An 18953-nucleotide genomic window follows, 5' to 3' on the forward strand; every position below is an offset into this window, starting at 1 on the left:
TGCTTTCAAACTTTCTTTAGTTATATTTTGTATATTTTTTCCCCTGAAAAGTTTGTTCAGGCCCTACTTTGCTCAGGGTGGACCTTTCCTGGACTGCAGCTGTTGTCTTTTCTAACTTCTAAGTGGTTGCTTTGCAACCTTAATAATCCTTTCAGGAAGTTTTTTTCCTACCTAATTATGAGGGTTTTTTATCAAGTAAAACGAAAACCAAAATCCCAGGCATGGTACCTTGTGGAGTCATAGTGACACCAGTGTGGTTAAAAACTCGGTGACCTGCATATAAGACCATAGAGATTTCAAACAGAAAACATTTTTATGTTTTCAGTCTCACTAAGCAACTCTTTTTACTTAGTCCTATTTTTAGAAACTACTGAACTGATATCTTCAAGATAAGCTCCCAGTCAGTGTGGAAAATTTTGACCTGGTGATTAAACATTGACAAGTCTTTTGGCTAAAAGAAAATGATGGGCAGTGTGTGAGGCTCCCTGGTAAAAGGGAAATGGTGCATCTTTCGAAAGTGCATTATGAGAGAGCATCACGTCCCACTTGGTAAAACCAGTGGGATTCAGCACAATGGAAAAAATACCTGTGGCTGTGTGGGAGCTGGTGGTGCAGCCCAGGACACCCAGCACCCAATGAGCCCTGGCAGCGCTGCCTTCATGCTGGCTCCCCATCCATCCCTGCTCTTGGCCATTTTTTGTACCACAAACTACACTTACTCTTTATCCACCTTTTTCATGGGAATCCCTAGAAAAATCAAAATAACTCTCTCATAGGTAGTCTTCTCACTTATAGACAGTCTTCAGAGAAGGACTAAGATCTTCCAACCTGTTTTTTCCCTGGGTTTATTCAAGTTATGGGCATTTAGCTATCAACTCCAGCTTTGTGCACTGGTCAGTATATGAAGAATGTCCCTTTTGCTTTAACATCTTCCTTTTCCTCACTGACAGGAAAAAGAAATTACATTTTTCTGTTTCAGATGACTAACTGAAAAGCAGCATGAGTAATACTGGAGAAATCACCACAGTTCCACCACTGTTTGGTTTTGTAGTTGGCCAAAACCATGGGTGAAACTGAAAACAGAAGATCCTGCGAGATGGCAAAGCCTAACCTTACTCCTGGGGACACATTTCATCTTCCCATCTGGAGCAAGACAGTGACCGGCCATGCTCCAGCTACTACACGGCTGCAGGCAGGACTTTCTCAGGCAGAAGGTTTTCCATGATCAGCGATGTCTTAATGACAAAAATGCCAAGAGTCAGAGGTTAAAGAGCCCTGGATGAAGTCTGTGGAGCAAAGTGTCTCAAAGCGCTCTGCGGTTCCCCAGCAGCTGCAAGAGACCTGCTTGGAAGTTTAATCACATCCTTTGGAAGTTTCTGACATTTCCAAATCAGCTGAGAGGAACACCAATGTTTAGAATTGCTATGCTATTTTTAAACAAAAAAAAAAGAGACCATTTATCTCTCACTCTTTTCAAACAATTTTTTCTCTATACCTCCTAGATCGCTTTCCCCACAAAGCTATGGAGACGGGGGTACGCAGCCCCTGTGCGTCGGTGTGTGCCGGACAGGCCAGGGTGCACGGCAGCATCCCCATGGCTGCAAGCAGACTGATGGCAACAACGCAGGGCTGAGAAATCAAATATATATCAGAGTCCGGTTATTCAGCGGAGAAAAAGAAGGGGGAGATTTCAGATGGCTGTGAGTATTTCAGTCTGGTTTTCCTCACTTGGGTACTGAGAAATAGGTTTCTAGATCTCATTTGATCGTCTAATAAACTGCATTTCAGTACTTCTCACCCTTGGGAAAAGAGAAGTAGGTTCTAGGAGTAAGCATGTTCTTTTAAAGCAGACAGTGCCTTTATCACCGTTAGCCAGAAGTGTCACAGGCAGCACAACATCCTTTTTGCTCCAGTGCTGCTGGCTGGCAGCTCCAGCTGCTCCTGCTCTCCTCCTCTGAGGGAGAGGGAAGCACTGCTCTCCAGGGAACGGCTTGACCTGCCTTAGGAGAAGATCTTGAGCTCTCTTGTGTGCTTAAAGGCGGCTGCTTTAACCTTCAAGAGGTGTTTTCAAAATACTGATGTAAATGGAAAATCAAAGCCTTCTATGGATTTCTTAGACCTTCTGATTTTCACACCTGTATCATCGGTCCCCAGCACTGCAACGCTTCTCCCGTGTTCAGCCACCAAAGCAGCTGCTCAGCTGGGGCGTGTTTCTGCTTCTCGACTAGGAAAGTCTGAAAAGTCTGTGTCAATAGCTACATCACAATTTTGATGTGTATTCGTATAGGCACATGAAAACAGAAATACTGCCTGAAACCCTCAGTACCACAGCGGGGAAAGACCTAAACCCAGAATTTACCTGTTGGTGTTTCTGCTTTTCTCTCATAGAAAGTATACCAAAATAATTCACACTTTTCCCTGCTAATTTTATCCATTTTTTATTTCGCTAACCAACTTCCTCCTTTTGGTCTCACAGCCATTATTTCAAACTCCGCTCAAGTCAGCCTGAAGCTGTATTGCTAATTGCTCCTTTAAGAAAATTGTAACCAGAACATGTGTGAATAAGCACCATCCCATGGAATAATTTAGGTAACTGCTGGAGACCAAGAAATGGGAGGGTATATGAGCATTATTTTGAGGTTTCTCACAACTCCACAGTCATTTCCAGTGTCTCCTTAGATGTCAAAGTCTGCTGATGTTTCAGCTCTCTGAGCTCAGTGTTTGCAGAAACGATTACCCCCACCTCCATACGGTCTCCAGTTTGCGCTGTATAACCTGAGACAGTTTCTGAAACATCACCCTTTGTACTAAAATTGACACAAACAATGCCCGAGTGCCTCCAACTTCACTTTCACCGAGAACATCACTGTGTTTGTGATTACGGATTTGCAGGTGGAAAGACAGGTTTTGAAAATATGAGCATGGATTTTGGAGCCCTCCACAGAAGAGCTGCTTCATTTCTAAATTATTTAATGGTGGCTAGTGGCTCACATCTTACTGGCTTCCAGCCTGGTGTGATTTTCTGGCTGGTTGTAACCTTGCTGTTTGGCAGCACCATCCCTTGTTTCTGTTGCCATCACAGCAGTGACCTGAGCTGAGTTACCATCTCTTCTGCTGGGTATAAAAGGTTTAGCTCAACAGCTATATTCCTAATGTCATTAACGAAGTCAATTCATTTTCTGTTGTATATAGTGAATGTATTAGCTTCTTGCATATACTTCAGTGTAAATGTCTACATGTAATTAATGAGCATGTGCTGGCTTTCAGCTTTTTGAGCTTTTACATTAGAACATACCAATGTTACCAAAGAACGTAAGGCTCGATGTGCTAGTCTGTCATTGCCCAGTGTCCTATGAGCAGCAAGTGGATATTTCAGGAAAAGGTTTGAGACACAGACTGCATAGAAAGGTCCTTCCCTACCGTGTCTTCCTGACACCTGGGCCTTGGCAATGTAGGAAATCTCTGAGACAAATGTTATATCCCCGTTGTTGAATGTAATGCTACAAAAAGTGTTATGATCTGTGAATTTGTGTAACCTTTCTTTGAACTTGCATATAGATTTTTCTTTCCATTATACTGCACAGCAATTAACCTTGTGATTTAGCTAAGTTTTAAGTAAGAAGGTACTTCTCTTTTTTTTTCTTTTTTTCTTTTTTTTTCCAAGCTGCTGTCTGCCAATTTCATTGAATGCCTTTCTGGTTTTGATATTTTGAGAAGTAATGAGTTACCACTTACAATTCACCTTCTTCTTGCCTCTCCTGGTTGCAAAGCCCAGGGTCTCCCTCTCTGCCACTCCTCTTCCCAGTGTCTCCTGCTCAGAAAGCTCCTCTGTGCCCCCAGTCACTCCTGCACCCCCTTGTACTCCGCAGTGCCCTGAGCAGACCCAGAAACAGTATTTAGGATACGGCCACCACACACAATGCCTTTTTTCTTTTTTTATACTCCAATCACTTCCAAACAATTTAGAATATTTTATTAGCCTTTCCCACAGCCTTTCCCACAACTGAGCTGACGCTGTTGGGGACGGTCCACAGTGATCCTTGGCTGAGTAAGACTCATGTAGAGCCCTTTGCTATTTTTAGTGATGTTATCTTTCCCATGTGCATGTCTGTGCTTACCAACACTGAAATTTCTGCACTATTTTCTTGCCCAGTCACTCATCGTTGTGAGATCCTACCAGGATGCCTCATACTCAGCTTCAGAGAGTACTTGGCACTCCACGCTTTCCCACATTACATCCACCTCCTTTTCCAGAGGACATTAAGCAATGCAGGTCTTTTGTACTGTTAATTCTGGCTTTAAACCCTGCTGATGTCACATGCTCTTGAGAGTAATTCCTCTAAATTAATTGTCTCATGCAATGGCATTTTCCATTTGACTGAAGTGATCCAAACCCCTTAGCGCTTTGATTTCATTTATGTCCCCTTTTTGCGCATTCAGTTCTGCATCCATGCATTCAGACTAAGATTCTTTTCTATTACATCCATTTTATTAGACCATACAGTATATTTTACTCCCTTGCGAGATATATTTTTTGATTCAAAATATGAATTGAAGATTTACTATTTCATAGGCACTTTTGCTGTTATCCAGGTAAACAGCGATCTGTTCTTTCCATGTAGCACAAATGGGCTCCGCGCTGATGCTCCTTACAATACTTCTAAAGTGCCTGCCACTGTCAGGGTCAGCTCTGATATTCATACCTCTTTTCTCTTTCATTTTGAACAGTTTTCTAAATTCTTAGCCTTGCTATTATAAAAATTACATGACCTATCCATTCTATCTTTTAATTAAACCAACACAAATAGGCAGCCAGCTATTGATCATGGCAGGAAGGCAAATGACACCAAAAGCCCCGATAGACAGGCTTAAATAGCTCATTGTCTGCAACACAAACACTTGTTTAAAAGATGCTCCATTTCAGTACAAGCTAAGTATATAAAATCGTGAATTAATGTGTGAGAGAGATAGCAATAAGAAGTTATATAAAAGGCATTTCACCCTCTGCTCTCAATGGGCAATTTCTGCAGCTCTTTGACTTCGGTTGCTTTCACTGGTGTTGGCCCCGTCCCCAGCGCTGTGTGTCTGTCTGCATGAGCTACGTTACCGACAGCAGATGGCAGCTTCCTCAAAACCAGAGGGGCAAAAAGGGATTGCTACAGGAGAAAACAGAGCAGAAAGTTCATTGCCCTGCTCTGGCAGTCTGCTGCTGTTGGCAAGGTCACATCGTTGATCAATGGCAAAATTCGGCCATGAGGGCATCTCTCTTCTCGCCTAGGTTGGGGAAGCAGAGGGCTTTGTTTCTCTGTGCAGCATTTACAGCTCGAAAGGATCCTGGTGGCTTTTCAAATGATAGGATCGACACCTCACTGAATTACTGGTGTGAACAGTCTGTCACTTCAGAGCCACTGTACAACCTCACTGCCCACACAATGCCGCAATACTGCCGTTAACAGGTCTGCATCCACTTCCCCTTCCCCTGCCTCCTGATGTTCATCCATAGGCTGGGGAAGAAGGGAAAGTGAAGCACAGGTAGTTTTACAGTTAGTATAAAATCATTATACTCTGGTGAATTCTCCATCCAATATCTGTGTCAAAATTATTTAATATATATAAGTTATCCTCTAAAACTCCACTTAAAGTTGAGGAATTCCCATCAAAATACCATGAAAAGATGGCACTTTCATATGTGCTCAGGTATTGGCTTTGTCATTTACTTACTTTAGAGGTGTGGCTCAGTAGCCACAAGCCAAATCACAATATCTGTATTTCTCCATTATCCAAATCCAAAGAGAAGAACTTTTTTCTAATGGAAGTGCAAAGGTCATTACAATGTATATTTGTGTTTATATAAAGGGGTTGAGGCTTTACTCCCAGTCTGATGGAGGTGTAACATAATTTCCTTCAATAAAATGAATCCTTACTGACCACAGCATAAGTGCGACCAGAGCTTGCTCCTGTTTGTTGACAGGATCCTTTTGGATTCAAGCTGTAAATATGTCCTCTAAGCCAGAAGAGGTTAAGCTGAATATCTCTTGTTTGCCTTATGTGATTTCAGCATAGCTGGCGTGAAGGTTTACAAGATTAAACGAGTTCTGTCCAATTCCAATATCTTAATTTGTTGCATAACAACTATAAAAGAACTACTTGTTTTCTCGTTTCTTACTGTAATGTAGGAAGAGCAGGACTGGGATTTGGTTTTTCTCAAAAAGCTCTTGTAAGTTTTTGCTTTGTTTTTGCAGCTGGAGCCTCTGACTGGGGCAGCAGCAGAGCAGCAGTCACACCCGTGCTCTCCTTGCATAACCCGGCCAGAAGTAGCTCAGAGAGTTCATGATGATGAATGGATGTTAACAGAAACCAAATGAATAAACTAGGTCATCATACCATTCCTAGTCTAATGCCTGCTGGTATTTTTTTATCCTCAGAAATGAAATATTCTATTTTTCCTAGTTTGCATAGGCAATCAACTGATTTTTCCTGTGATTAGTTAAGTAGAGGTTTTGTGCCCAGCCTTTTCCTTATAGCCAGGAACATTTTTGGTCCTAAGGTCATTCATCTCAACTAACAGTCATGCATAGGTTAAATTTGATCAAATTGATGAGATGTATTAAAAATTTGCACTTGGTAAATTGCTTCAGAGTCCAAGAATTATAATTTGTGTGTGTATATATATATATACATTTATCGAATGAAATGTCTTTACTGTGAGAGTTTAACAGATAAAAGACAGTTAATCAGTGCTGTTACAGTATCACATGGAGCCTTTGTTATGCCAAGTAGCTGAAGTCAAACGTTAAGAGACAGCTCTTGCTGCAGAAAGTTTTTAACTGTCAGAGTCCTGAGGGCACTAACAAGCTTTGATGGTCCTGACCAGCCTCAGCTGGGCTCCTGCCCACACCCCTCCCATGGGCCCAGGAGCCCATTTAAGCTCAGTCCCAGGGACTTTTACTCCTCCCCTGTATTGCAGGAATGCTGGTCTCTGGACAGTCACAGCCATGCCTGTGCTTGGCCATGGACCCTGCTGATTTGGACCCCAACCTGTGGATTGACTTCCTGACCTTGGACCTACCCCATCACCACACAGTTACCTGATGGGCTGGGCTCTTGGCTGACCCCCAGTTGCCACCCTGAGGCCTGTCCTGCTTGCTGTACTTGATACCACAGGACTGCACCCTGGCTGGTGAGGTCGGACGTGTTATTGTGCTTGAGTCTGAGCTTCCCATACCTTAGGGAGCAGACAGCCCTCCCTGTGCCCTGACTGCAACTCTACACTTGCCAGTAAGGTAAGGTACACACTGACAGAAATGTAGTTTAGATGAGAGCTGCTAGCAAATCAAAATGCTCTGCAAGCTAATGTGAATAATACAAAAGCTGAGAATGCTTTAGGTACCTGTGTAGTGATCAGAGGAAGGAACTGTTTCTATTGACTTAAGGCAAGGTTTACCTTTGACTTCAAGGGGTTGACCTTGTCCCTTCATTTAGCCAAAATACCTTTCTCTAAATCTTCAAGGTCAGGCAGGTAGGGAGAGTTGGTGCCATACAGCATGTTTGTATAGCTTTCAGCAGCAATTTGTACTGTTCTCCTGGCTATGAGATGCAAAATATACTTACTGTAATGTCAGTCCTGTCACTTCATCCTGATTTGGCCCGCCAAATGGCACTGATCTGTGTGCTGTCCTTCTGGTAAATACATCCTCTGCTCATCCTGAACACACACGCTGCCCTCCAGCCCTCAGTCAGAAGCCCACATTCATCTGTGTGAGATGACCATTGGCAAGTACAGCATGGACCTAATTATCTGGACCTCATTATCTTCTCTTCCATAGGTAGGAGAAAAAGAAAAAGGCTGAAGAGGCTGGTGCAGAAGCGGAAGACGGGGAAGGAACAAGCGTGACTTCTAGACTAATATCTTCATCCCTGTTGCTGTCTCCAATATCGACAAGTAATACGGCCCAGAGGAGGGAGCCCATCACAAATGCCAGGGATTTAATGGGCCAAAGGGTGGGTTCAGTAATTAATTACTGTAAGAGTGATGAGGGAGGGCGTGGGCGGCAGCCGGCCGGGGCCGCCGCTGTCCGTGGTGCTGGAGGCGCCGCCCGCCCCCGCGGACGATCGCTGGGGTCCCGGCTCCGGCCGCCACCGGCCTCGTCCTTCCATCGGGGAAACGGGCCGAGAAAAGGGGCGGACACTGAGGAAAGGGCTTCGTGTGGGACATCAGGACTGTGAGTGGTCAGAGCTAGTCGAGAGAAAGGCGGAAGGCACGTGAGGAGCTTTACGGGGAAAAAACCCCAAAAGATTCTTCCTCAGGCGCATTTTTGCATTGCAGGTCTAAAAAACCCCTATCTTAACTTTCATTGAGTGTACTGGAAAAGTACCTTAACCCTTTCCACAGATATTTGATATATGGGTTCTTGTAAGCCTGTCAACTGCGATTTTAGAAAGTGAAAGTTGAGAAGTGAACTTGGATGAGAACCCCAGGCAGCCAGTTTAGACTCACCTGTATTATGACATGCCGGAAGTATGCAAAACAAATACCTCAACTGCAGGAAAAGCCATGATGAGAAAGTTCATACCTTTCTAGCCCTGGGGCAATCCAACCATGAGATGGAACGCCTCAGGCTTTCCAGGTTTCACTGTTATCAAAATCAATTATTTCTAAACTGATGACTCACCAAAATCTTCTCATGCTTTTAGACATGGCAGATTGGATGACTGTGGTGGATTCCTGTTCTCCACAATTCACCTTAATGTACAGATAAAAAGGTATGTGGCTTCTCTTTGTGCCCAAACAGCAGTGCTGCTAGTAATAATGAGAACTGGTTGACCAGTTCACCTCTAATGACCAAAGAAAGGATCAAGAAGAAAACTCAAGGCATAAATATAACCTTCAAAGCAATTTAAATTAAAAAAAAAAAAAGTTCCTGCCCAGGAACAGAAATCAAGGAACTTTGAACAATAACAAAGGGAAGGGGGGTTTCTGCTCACAGTCAACTGGACTGGGACATTTTGAAGCTGGGTGTGTTGAGGTTTGATGTTAGACTAGCTCACTTGGCAATGGGTAATATAAAGCTCCAAAAAGACACTGAGAGATGATGGAAACCATTCAAATACCTTTGCGATCAACACAAAAGGAAAGCTGAAAGACCATCCTGAATAGATATGATCTTTACTTAGCAGATTCTTGCATTGATTCCCTCAATAAATGCTGAATTACACAAGGGAAGAATGATCTTCTTAATATCGGAGTTCTGCAGTGAAATGATAAAGAGAGGGCAAGGTTATCTTCATAAGAAACCAGAAGGGCAGACAGAACTGCTACTGAAATGTGGGGAAGTGCTGAGTCACTCTGCATAAAGTGCTGCCATAGTAACTATTTACCAGCTGGTTGGGAATGAGGAACTTCTGAAAAACCTGAATTAAAAATCAGACAAGTTGCAGCTTGAAATGTATTACATATCTTTTAAAAAGATTTAACAGAATGGAACACTTTCTAAGTGTTTTTTTAATATATATTAGTGTTAACTTGGGGCAATCAGATTACATTGGACTATTGAATAGACATATAAAAGTATTCAAGCAAGAAATAAGAAACTGGTATTTCTTCTCTGATAGACTAATGTTATTGCACCTAATTGTGAGAGCAAGTCGGAGCCACTGTGGATTTGTTTATTCACAGGGAGGTGCTACAGTGCAGATTCTCTATAACCCAGCCCTGGCTGTGACGGAAGACAGAGCAGAGGGTTCTTCTGGCCATAAGAAGTTTTGGGGTGAATTGGAAAACTTAACATAGCTTAGAGAGGGGTGTAAGCTCAGATTCCCTGGCCAGTCTTTTCTGATGTTGTCCTCTGCTCTGGCTATTAGGAAGATGCTGTTGGCCTGTGGCTTAAATTTCTTGCTGGCTGGAGGTATGCCCTCTGCAGGAGAGATGGCTCTGTGGCATAGTAGCAATTCGGGGCACTTCTGTGACTCATAACATTCTGGGTGGTTTCTTACTGTGGAAAATGTCAGCATCATGACAGGTGTCTGCCACTGTGACACCTCTGAAGACAGAATCTCCATTACTGTCATCCCAGATGATGAACACTAAGTAAGAGCACTTAAACTGGCTGCCGTTGAGGAGTGAACAACTTCAGAAGACAGAGCAGCTGGACCTTTTGATGACCAACTGGGCTGAGTTTGCCTTGGACTCTAGTGTACAGAGAAGCAGAAAGCTATCAAAGGTTTTAAAGTCAAGAATTAGAAAAAGGTTCATGAGAACTTCAGAGAGGCAGGAAATCTGTGGTAAAACACAGGAAGTCACTTGTCTTTTTTTAATCTGCATAGAGATTGGAGGAGCTGCTGCAGGAGATGAGGTCAGGAAAGCTCTTCTTTGCAGAGCATAGGCAGACACCTTGCAGCTCCCCAAGGCAAGGGCATGGAGGTCCAGGTGGTATTTTGTGTCCATGATCTTCATTCCTCCTATGTCAGATGGAGGAAAAGTGTTTTCAGGACTCTTTGTGAAACTGTATGTGCAAATCTGTTTGCTTTAAATCTATTTAGTGGAGGTTTGGGTGCTGGTGCACTTCAACCAGTTTCTACTGGTCCCTCAGCTTCCCTAAGGAAGTATTTTTTAAAAAGGTCCCTCTCCTGAAAGACCAAGACATCCCATGTCACTAGGACAACTTAATTTGTCCTATCAGTGAGCTTCAGTATTGTCACCTCTAGCTAACAGAGGTTTTCAGGATCCCAGAAGCAGGGCTCAGCAAATGACACTGGTGGTTCAGGAAGAAGTCTGGGCTTGCTTAGACACAGGGACTCTAGGATCTGGGTAGCCTGCAGATGAGACACACTAAGAGCCTTCCAACACAAAATTTGCTGCAGGAATGAAGGTAAAAAGTGGTAAAGAAACTGTTCTTCTTTATCAAGAAAGAGAAGGGTGTAGGAATAGGCTAGACAAAAGATCTTAAGTAAAATAGATTGTGCAGTATTTAATCTATAATCTCTTTTACTCTTAAGTAAAATAGATTGCAGTAGATATGTCCTACTTTATGGCTGTTTGATTTGATTTTATGACAGCAAGTGTAGCTGAAGTCACAATTGTTGTAGAGGCATTTACCAAGGGAACTGTAGTCTGAAGAATGAGATCCAGTTGTCTTTGGTTCCCAGCTCGCTTGTTAGCATGCTTGATGATGTTTTTCTGCCTTGAGACCATGGATCTTGGAAGCCTAATAGCCCTGGAGTAAAATGGATGTGGCAATTTTCTAACAGCTTTCAGAAGTGGGCAGTGGTGACACTAACACAAGTGACATCAGTTTTAGTCAGCTGCTGGTCCTCTGTATACAGGAAATTTTTTGAAGTCCTGTTCATAGTGAATCAGAGAGGAAACCACATTGTGAAAAATTGATTGCCATGAAGTGGAAATTCTTTATTTACATCAACTTCATTCTCACCTTTAAAAAACCCAAAAGCCTTTATCTTCAAAGGAAATGTGTGCCCTGGACAGCTGTAACTGTACCTGAACTAGTGCTAATTCCTGGTACAGGCAGGGAACTTTTTGCTGTATCTTGGTCTATGCTCATGAAGAGTTAATCAGCTACATATCACAGCTCTGAGCAAGAGGTTCTGCCTGCTTTGCAGATCTGCCATGTCAGTCACTCAAAAGGCTGGAAAAAAGACACTGTGTTTTCTGCCTCTTGCCGCTCCAGTCCTGTTTACCCCACTGGCACTGTGATTGCCAGAGGGATGCAAGATGTGGTCTTGCCACTGGTGCAGCCCTTTTAAAGCCTTTTTCTGCAAAGCCCTTCTTGTACCATGGAGCTTGGAGATTAATTTTTCTACAGCTGGCTTCTCCAGGGGAAGATGGAATTGCTAAGAATGCAAATCTGCTGTTCCCCCTCCATGTAGTTAGTATCACACAAGCAGTTTGTCTCTTTTTTTTTTTTAAGTAGCTGTTAACTGTATTTTAAGATGTTAAAACACCTAGAAGCAATGCCGACCTACTGATGAAGCCGTTAGGTGTTTCAGCATCTGCTGCTCGGGGTTTTTAGGACTTCTCCCGTGCAGGTCAAGGTCCAGCGGCAATTTCATCAGCCAAAGGTGAAAAATAACAACCACCGTGGAGTAAAGTTTCTCCCCTTCCCCTCCCTGCCCTCCCCAGCCGCTGCTGCTCCTGACCCTCCCGAGGGAGAGGGATGCTCCCGCACCCCAGCCGGCATCCACCGCCCCTTTTACGAAGGATGGCGAGAGGAGGAGGCCGGCTAAAAATACCGCCCTATGCTGCGGGAGCGTGCGGGACCCGGCGGGCCGGGCCGCTCGGGTGCGCAGGGAGCGCGCCCGGGTGCGCAGGGAGCGCGCAGGGAGCGCGCCCGGGTGCGCAGTGAACGCGCCGCAGTGCGCGGCTGCACCCGGCGGGCCGCGCCGCAGGGATGCTCGCCCCGCTCCTGGGCTCCGCGGGCTCCGGCTGGCTGCTGCTGGGTGAGTGCTCCCCCCCCCCAAAAAACCCAACCCCTTCCTCCCCCCCCCCCGGCTCCTCTCGCTGATTCCCAGTTCCCTTCCCCGCAGCGTGCGGGGAAATACCGGCCCGGAGCTCTCTGACTCCAGCTCTGCTTTCCAGGCTTTTCCCCCCACCCCTCCCAGCTCCTCGACCCTCTCCCCTGCGCCGGAGTCAAGGGTATTTTCAAAGGTTTGGAAGGGAGAAGGCAGGCGGGAGCGCGCACTGGGTAGCAAAGATGGCAAGGGGATACGGTGCTGCATGCGTGCGAGTCGGCCGCCGGCACAATGAGATGGTATCGCAAGGCGGTACAGCCAGCTCAGCTGAAAATGCATTACATAATTCCTCCCAAATCATCCTGCCGGTTGGTTCGGTTGGGCCGTCTTCGGCAAATTCGTGAGGGCGCTTTATTTGTAGGGGGGATGTGCAATAGGGCAGCGCGCTCGGACGCCTGTGTGTGCGTGCTTGTGCGTTACAGCTGTCGGGCAGGGGGTGATGGTGAATCCCATTGTTCCGTGGGCAGGAGGTAACGATGCAAAGTGTGTCCGGATTAGAAAATTATTGCAAGTCTGAAACAGGAGGTTCTCTGTAAGGTATTTAAAGGCTGAGCTTGACTTGATCTGCTGCACTGATTCAAAATCAAGTCCTTTGAACCGGTGTGAAATGTCTTTCCTAAGGAAAGGTAACGTTCAATGTCTGTGCTGTTTCCCCCTCTATCTGTCAAACAGCTTTCCTCTAGACAGGCAGACTTGCAAGGGGAAGAAGTACAAAGGGCAAATGATTTTAAAAGACAGCATCTTTGCATCATTAGGTAAATATTCGGGGGAGGGAGGGGGGAGATTGTCAAGAATGAAAAACATTGTAATTATTTATGTTTATCTACTTGCTATTTTTGATTATGAAAAGGGATGTTTCACATTGAAAAAAATGGGAACCTAGTATCCCTGGCCTGAATTTTGTCTCTGAAAATATCCTGGTGGCTCCCATTAAAGTCAGTGGGCTTACAGCTGCTTATATCAGCAGCTTGAATCAGCTGCTTTTGAACTGTAGCAAAACTCATGCAGTGCAAATATGGCCCAGAGGGAATTACGTGGGTGAATCAGAAAGCAGGACTTGGCTCAGAGGCTGCAGGCAAGTGTTTGTTTCAGTATTTTGGGCCCCAAGGCCCCAGGGGCTGCTCTCAGCTCTGTTACTGGATGTACCAAGCTTGTTTATGACAACGGGAGGAGAACTGGGCCCGCTGGGAAGGGGTCTCCTGTGCGGGCGCCTGCTCTGAGGCCTCCACGTCCACCCTGCGGTATTGATCCCTGTGCCTCCCGCCTCGGTGCTTACTCTGCTGCGTCCAAACACATCTCCCTTGTGCATCCAGCTATCCCAAAGTGTGTGTCCGTTCAGGTGCGGCTCTGACTCGTGGCCTCCCTTTAACACCATGCTCATCTTCTTTTAGTGTGGACCGTGACTTTAGCCCAACGTTTTGATCTACAGAATAGGTGCCCTGGGAAGACAGATGTATTGTTATTGCTATTTGCAGCGGCACTTTCGGGAGCAGCCGAGGTGGGTATCAACGCAGGTCACCTGTGGGACATGGATCCCACTGGAGAGGCGAGGGCCCTGCCTGACCCGGCAGCGTGGCACTTGCTCAGCCATGTGCCCGCGGTTGCTGCTCTCACGCACGGTCTCGGTTTTCTGGTGGCCCCATCCCCTCAGACACTGCTCCGTGCTGCAAAGGAGTCACGGCGGCTGTGCTGCTTTACTGAACAAGGGGCTCCTTGGCCATCACAGCCCAGCGCGGCGCTCTTGTTTGTTTTGAATTAATTTCTGGCATCGTTACAAAGGTTTTGACTAGTTGAGAACAGGTCTATAATGTTCACCTCAATGAAGCAGTGGTAGAAGTCAGAGAGAGACAGAGCTAATTATTTCCTAATGTGCAGGCTTGGATGGTCTGATGGATGCACAGAGTGATATAGTAAAATAAAACAAACAAGCCCAACAACAAATCCCCGTGGGGATTTGCACGTTGGGCTGGTTTGGTTGAAGCAGTACAAGGTTAGAGTTTACCCCTTGCTCCTCTCCCCTTCAGTAAATGTAGGAAGTCCCAGAGACTCCTCTGCTCTTCTCTTTCCCCCTCATTTCATGTGACTGCAGCCCCGTGAGTCCTGTCTTACAGTGAGGAAGAGGAGGGTTTGGTGTCCTGACTCCTGGCAGCTGCCGGAGGCCCCGGCAGGCACCTGTGTGTGGAGGCACGAGAAGGGAATTCTGCTGTCACGGTGTCCCTTCTCCTCTCTGGCACCAGCGCATCTCCAAATATTTCAGTGCATGTTTGCAGAGGAAGCAGGAGGTTCATCTGGTGTTGCAAGAGACTTCTACAGTCCCTCTTCTGAACCCGGCTCTCGCGCTGTGACACGGGAGTCCTTGATGATGCCCTGAAATTCAGGTCTCTGGATAAGAAATATTTCCTGCTGTGCTTTGTGTATGAAACAGAGCAGACGCCCAAGGCTGCTCAGACCAGCCCGCGGAGTGCTGGCTGCTGCACAAGAGGCAAAGCCTGCGTTATTTGATGAGGTATATTTAGTTGCTTTTATTCTCCATCCCTCTATTACTGCTCCATTTGAACAGTTGCTAGATACCATCAAAAGGAAAGAGTAAATGTGTTTGGATTTCCCTGCTTGCTTGCAGGGAAAGACAGCACATAGCAATTTTTCTCTGCTGCTCTGGACTAATCTAGACATTTATTCGATTCTTGTCTCCACGCTACTATGGATATTACAAATATATTCAAGTAAAGAAAAAAGGAGAAAATCTTTGAAGACAGATGGTAAACTGAATTAACTGAATACCCACAGAAATAGGAAAGCTGACTTGGGAGAAAGCCAGGAACAAAGAAATACAACATTACATCAGTAAGAATACAATTGCCGTTGTTTTGACGTCACCAAACAATGCAGAGCACCACAGGGTTTAAACCTTTCCTCGTTATTACATTTCTGAGAGCTCTTGGAGAGAAATGCCAGCGTCTTCCTCCTTCATCACTGCACGGTTGCAACTGGCACCTGAATAACTTGTAGCTAACTAGAGGCAAGTCTGGGTGAGACTGAAGAAGCGATGGTAGGTAACACTACAGAGGCATTTACCTCTTGACAGATGTGCAGGCATCCAGGGCAGCTCTTTTCCCTTGGCTTTTTTCTTGGCTTTGCTAGATTATTTCTTCATACAGACTCAAACAAAATTATCAACTTAATCACCCTCTTTCTGATCAGAAACAAACAGGAAAGAGGAGCATCTATTAATACGATTTTTTATTTTTAAGTGCTCTGCATGTGTTCTTTGGTGATGGATCAATACAAGTAATGAGTTTCTTCCATCACTGCTATTTATGTCTCTTGTGCTACAGGGCGAAGCCAAAGCCCCGCAGGTCCTTGGCACCGGGATCCCTCTGTCCCTGCTGCAGGGCTGCGGGTGCCAGGAGCACGGGCAGCTCGGAGAAGAGCCACCCGCAGGGCTCCGCTCCTGCAGCTCTCCGGCCTTGGCCCCTCCGGACAAGATACCAGTGTCCAAACTGCTTCGGCCTCACTCCTCCTCTCCCTCTGAACAGGAGGGCTTACAGCACTAGTGAACCCAGATACCCTCCTACCCTGGAAACCAGTCAAACGCAGTGAAGTAAGGTATACCAGGGAGCACGTGGCTTTAAAATATGGATAAATATGTTTGAAATATATCTGTAAAATCCATGAAACCCCAGCGGGAGCCCTTGTACTCCGTTCTGCACTTTCCTGTAGTTTGCTGTGAGCCATTCCTGGCTCTCCTGGGGCTTTTCTTCCCAGACATGCTGATTCAGAGTCTTTGCAAATCCTTTTTTGGAGACTCCGAGGAACTTAGCATTGATACTGTACAGCGTGGTATGAGTAAATGTTTCACTGGGCTCAGATTGAGTGCCATAGCGTGCTATCAGCGCTTATTGATGACAAGTCATTTACTGTGTCAAATCCTCCTTCCACCGTAAACATTGTCACGGAGCCTTCAAGGTGACCCGTGGCTGGTGGGGAGGCAGGCGAGGCCAAGGGGGAGGCTTTACCTGATTTTGTATCTTCCTTATGCTCTGTATATAGATAAAATTATAAATATTCTACCATTCTTCTGGAGACTATGCTATGGAAAACTTGGTGGTGAGAAAGGGTAAGACACTGAGATGAGTGGGGATTTTTAGTCAGGAAAGGGTTTCAAAGCCACAGGGGTAGTTCAGCCCCCGGGCCATCCCCAGGACCCAGAGCTCATCCCCACACTCCCTGCTGTGGGCATGCTTCGCCCACTCTTTACTCACTGCTTGGGCTTTTACGAGCAGTGATGTAGCTACAACGTGTAGCAGATGGTTTGGAAAAGTATGGCTAAAAATGCAGCCCCTGCTCAGTGTGGGCTGAGTTCATGGCAGGCTTTGGCAAAACCCTGCAGTAATTCTCCCACAAAACCCAAATATTGCACTTGCTGTCCCAGAAGCTCCCCAGTTAGCCACACAAGGTGCTTTTCTGTCTTCCGTGCTGTGTGGTATACCACTCTCAAAAATGTGGAAAGAAGATAAAGCCAACTGCCTTGTCCATTTCATCTTCTTTTGTGCCACAGGAAGAAATTGTCACTTGTCAAAAAAAAAAAAAAAGATATCATTCAGTGGAAATCACCATCTCATTAGGAAACCCCCAATTAAGGGAGGAAAACTCTTTACATTTAGACCTGTGTGCTATGGTGTTGCAAGACTGCAGCTCACATTTCCATTTGCTCAACCATGTGGCTGCTGTGGTGGTGTAGATACAATCTCAGAAACACCACATGTGAACTAGAGTGAACAGTTTCCACTTCATTACTGCAAAATCAGTGTCAGATGGGTTGGCCTTGGTGAGGCCAAGGGGCTCCAGAGATACCTGGAGTTTGTTAATTGGCTTTGCTCGCTGAGGTCAACCATGTCACTTGGCCTCGGGAGCAGCGGTTCCTGTCCGACGGGAACGCTGCACCAGCAGTCAGATACTGGGTGATTCAGAAAAATAACAACCCCGGAGAAGGGTCTTTTCTCCACTATAGCCTGCAGCTGAGGTGGTTACCTACGTAAGCCCATTGTGTAGTGGCCAAACTCCAAGACAGCCTTCACCACTCTTGCTCCTGAGGGTTTTGGTGATGGTAGGAAGGAGGGGAGCACCAGTCCCAAACCTGGGAATGGACACCCTGGTGCTCCATCAGGACACCTGGGGCTGTGCTTTAACCACAGATGAAGGACGGCCGCTTCAAGGCTATCAGCCTGATCGCAGTCACCGCAAAGCCTTCATTTCTGAGCTGCATCTTTGGGTCTGGAAGCACAAGTGCTGGGGTGGCAGGGACCTGGTGTGGGGTGCTGCCTCGGCTGGCCCTTCTACAGAAGTGTGACCCTCCCTGCTTGTGAACACGCTTTCAGTTTGGAAAGTTGTTCTAGAAACTTTTGCTCTGAATTCTTCCAACTTTCAGCTTAGATTTGCTTATGACTAACGTAGATCCTGCTTGTTTGGATGCCAGCGTGATGTCTCAGCCAAGCCATTTGTTTTCTTGTGATGTTTCCTTCCCGACCCGCAGCCCAGCCTCCTCTCTGAGAACTTTGCCCACGTGGCAGCTCTCTGCCCCCGTCCTGCCTGTTCCCGGGGCCAGGGCCCCTCTCCAGCCTAGCAGCTTTTCCCTCTGGAAAGGATGGGTTTCTCCTGCTGCGGAGAGCACAGGCGGTGTGCGGCTGGGTGCAGAGGGGACCACAGCTCCCTTTGGGCCGCCGCTTGATCTGTCGTTGGATGGAAAGCTGCGCAGCCTTCCTTTCCTGGGCTAAGCAAGCCAAGCTACTGCATTTGTCACAGCTGAGAAGACAAAGGGTCTAAGATGACCTTTCCTTCTCCCACCAGCCATTGAGAAATGGAGGCTGTGTTGCCCCCGTGCACAAGCTAGAGCAGCCCCCGGGCTGCGCTGACCCGCCTGTGCTGGTGATGGAGAGACGGAGGCTCAGGAACAGCCTCATCAGGGAAAGACGTGGAAGGGTGTCTGCACGGCGAGGGTCACAGCCACACTCCCCTCCGCCTCCAGAGCAGCAAGCAACTCCTTTCCCAGGGCTACCAAATCCCTAAAATCAGCTCAATGAGCAATACAGACATTGCGGTGATCACCGGGGTGTCCAGTCACTGCTAGATGGCACCAGCTGAGAGGCGCAGCCGGGGTGTTTGCTAAACTGGGATTAATTTTTTTTTTCTCTCCAAGGGCAAGTATGAGCTGGTCGGCACAGGAAACAGAACTGAAATTGCTAAGCTGATTTAATTTAACTTTTTTTTTTCTTTGAAAAAGTATCTAGAAAAAGAGTAAATCATTCTGCTGTTGATTTAAATGAATTGGAAGTGATCTAAGCCAAACTTGCACTGAAATTGCAAAAGATGTGAATGATGCAGATTTAAATGTGGTTTCTGCAGGGAATAGTATTTAGGTATAAAAAGCA

Source organism: Haliaeetus leucocephalus, unplaced genomic scaffold (assembly GCF_000737465.1).
Source record: "Haliaeetus leucocephalus isolate CR32 unplaced genomic scaffold, Haliaeetus_leucocephalus-4.0 Scaffold656, whole genome shotgun sequence".
NCBI classification, from domain to species: domain Eukaryota; kingdom Metazoa; phylum Chordata; class Aves; order Accipitriformes; family Accipitridae; genus Haliaeetus; species Haliaeetus leucocephalus.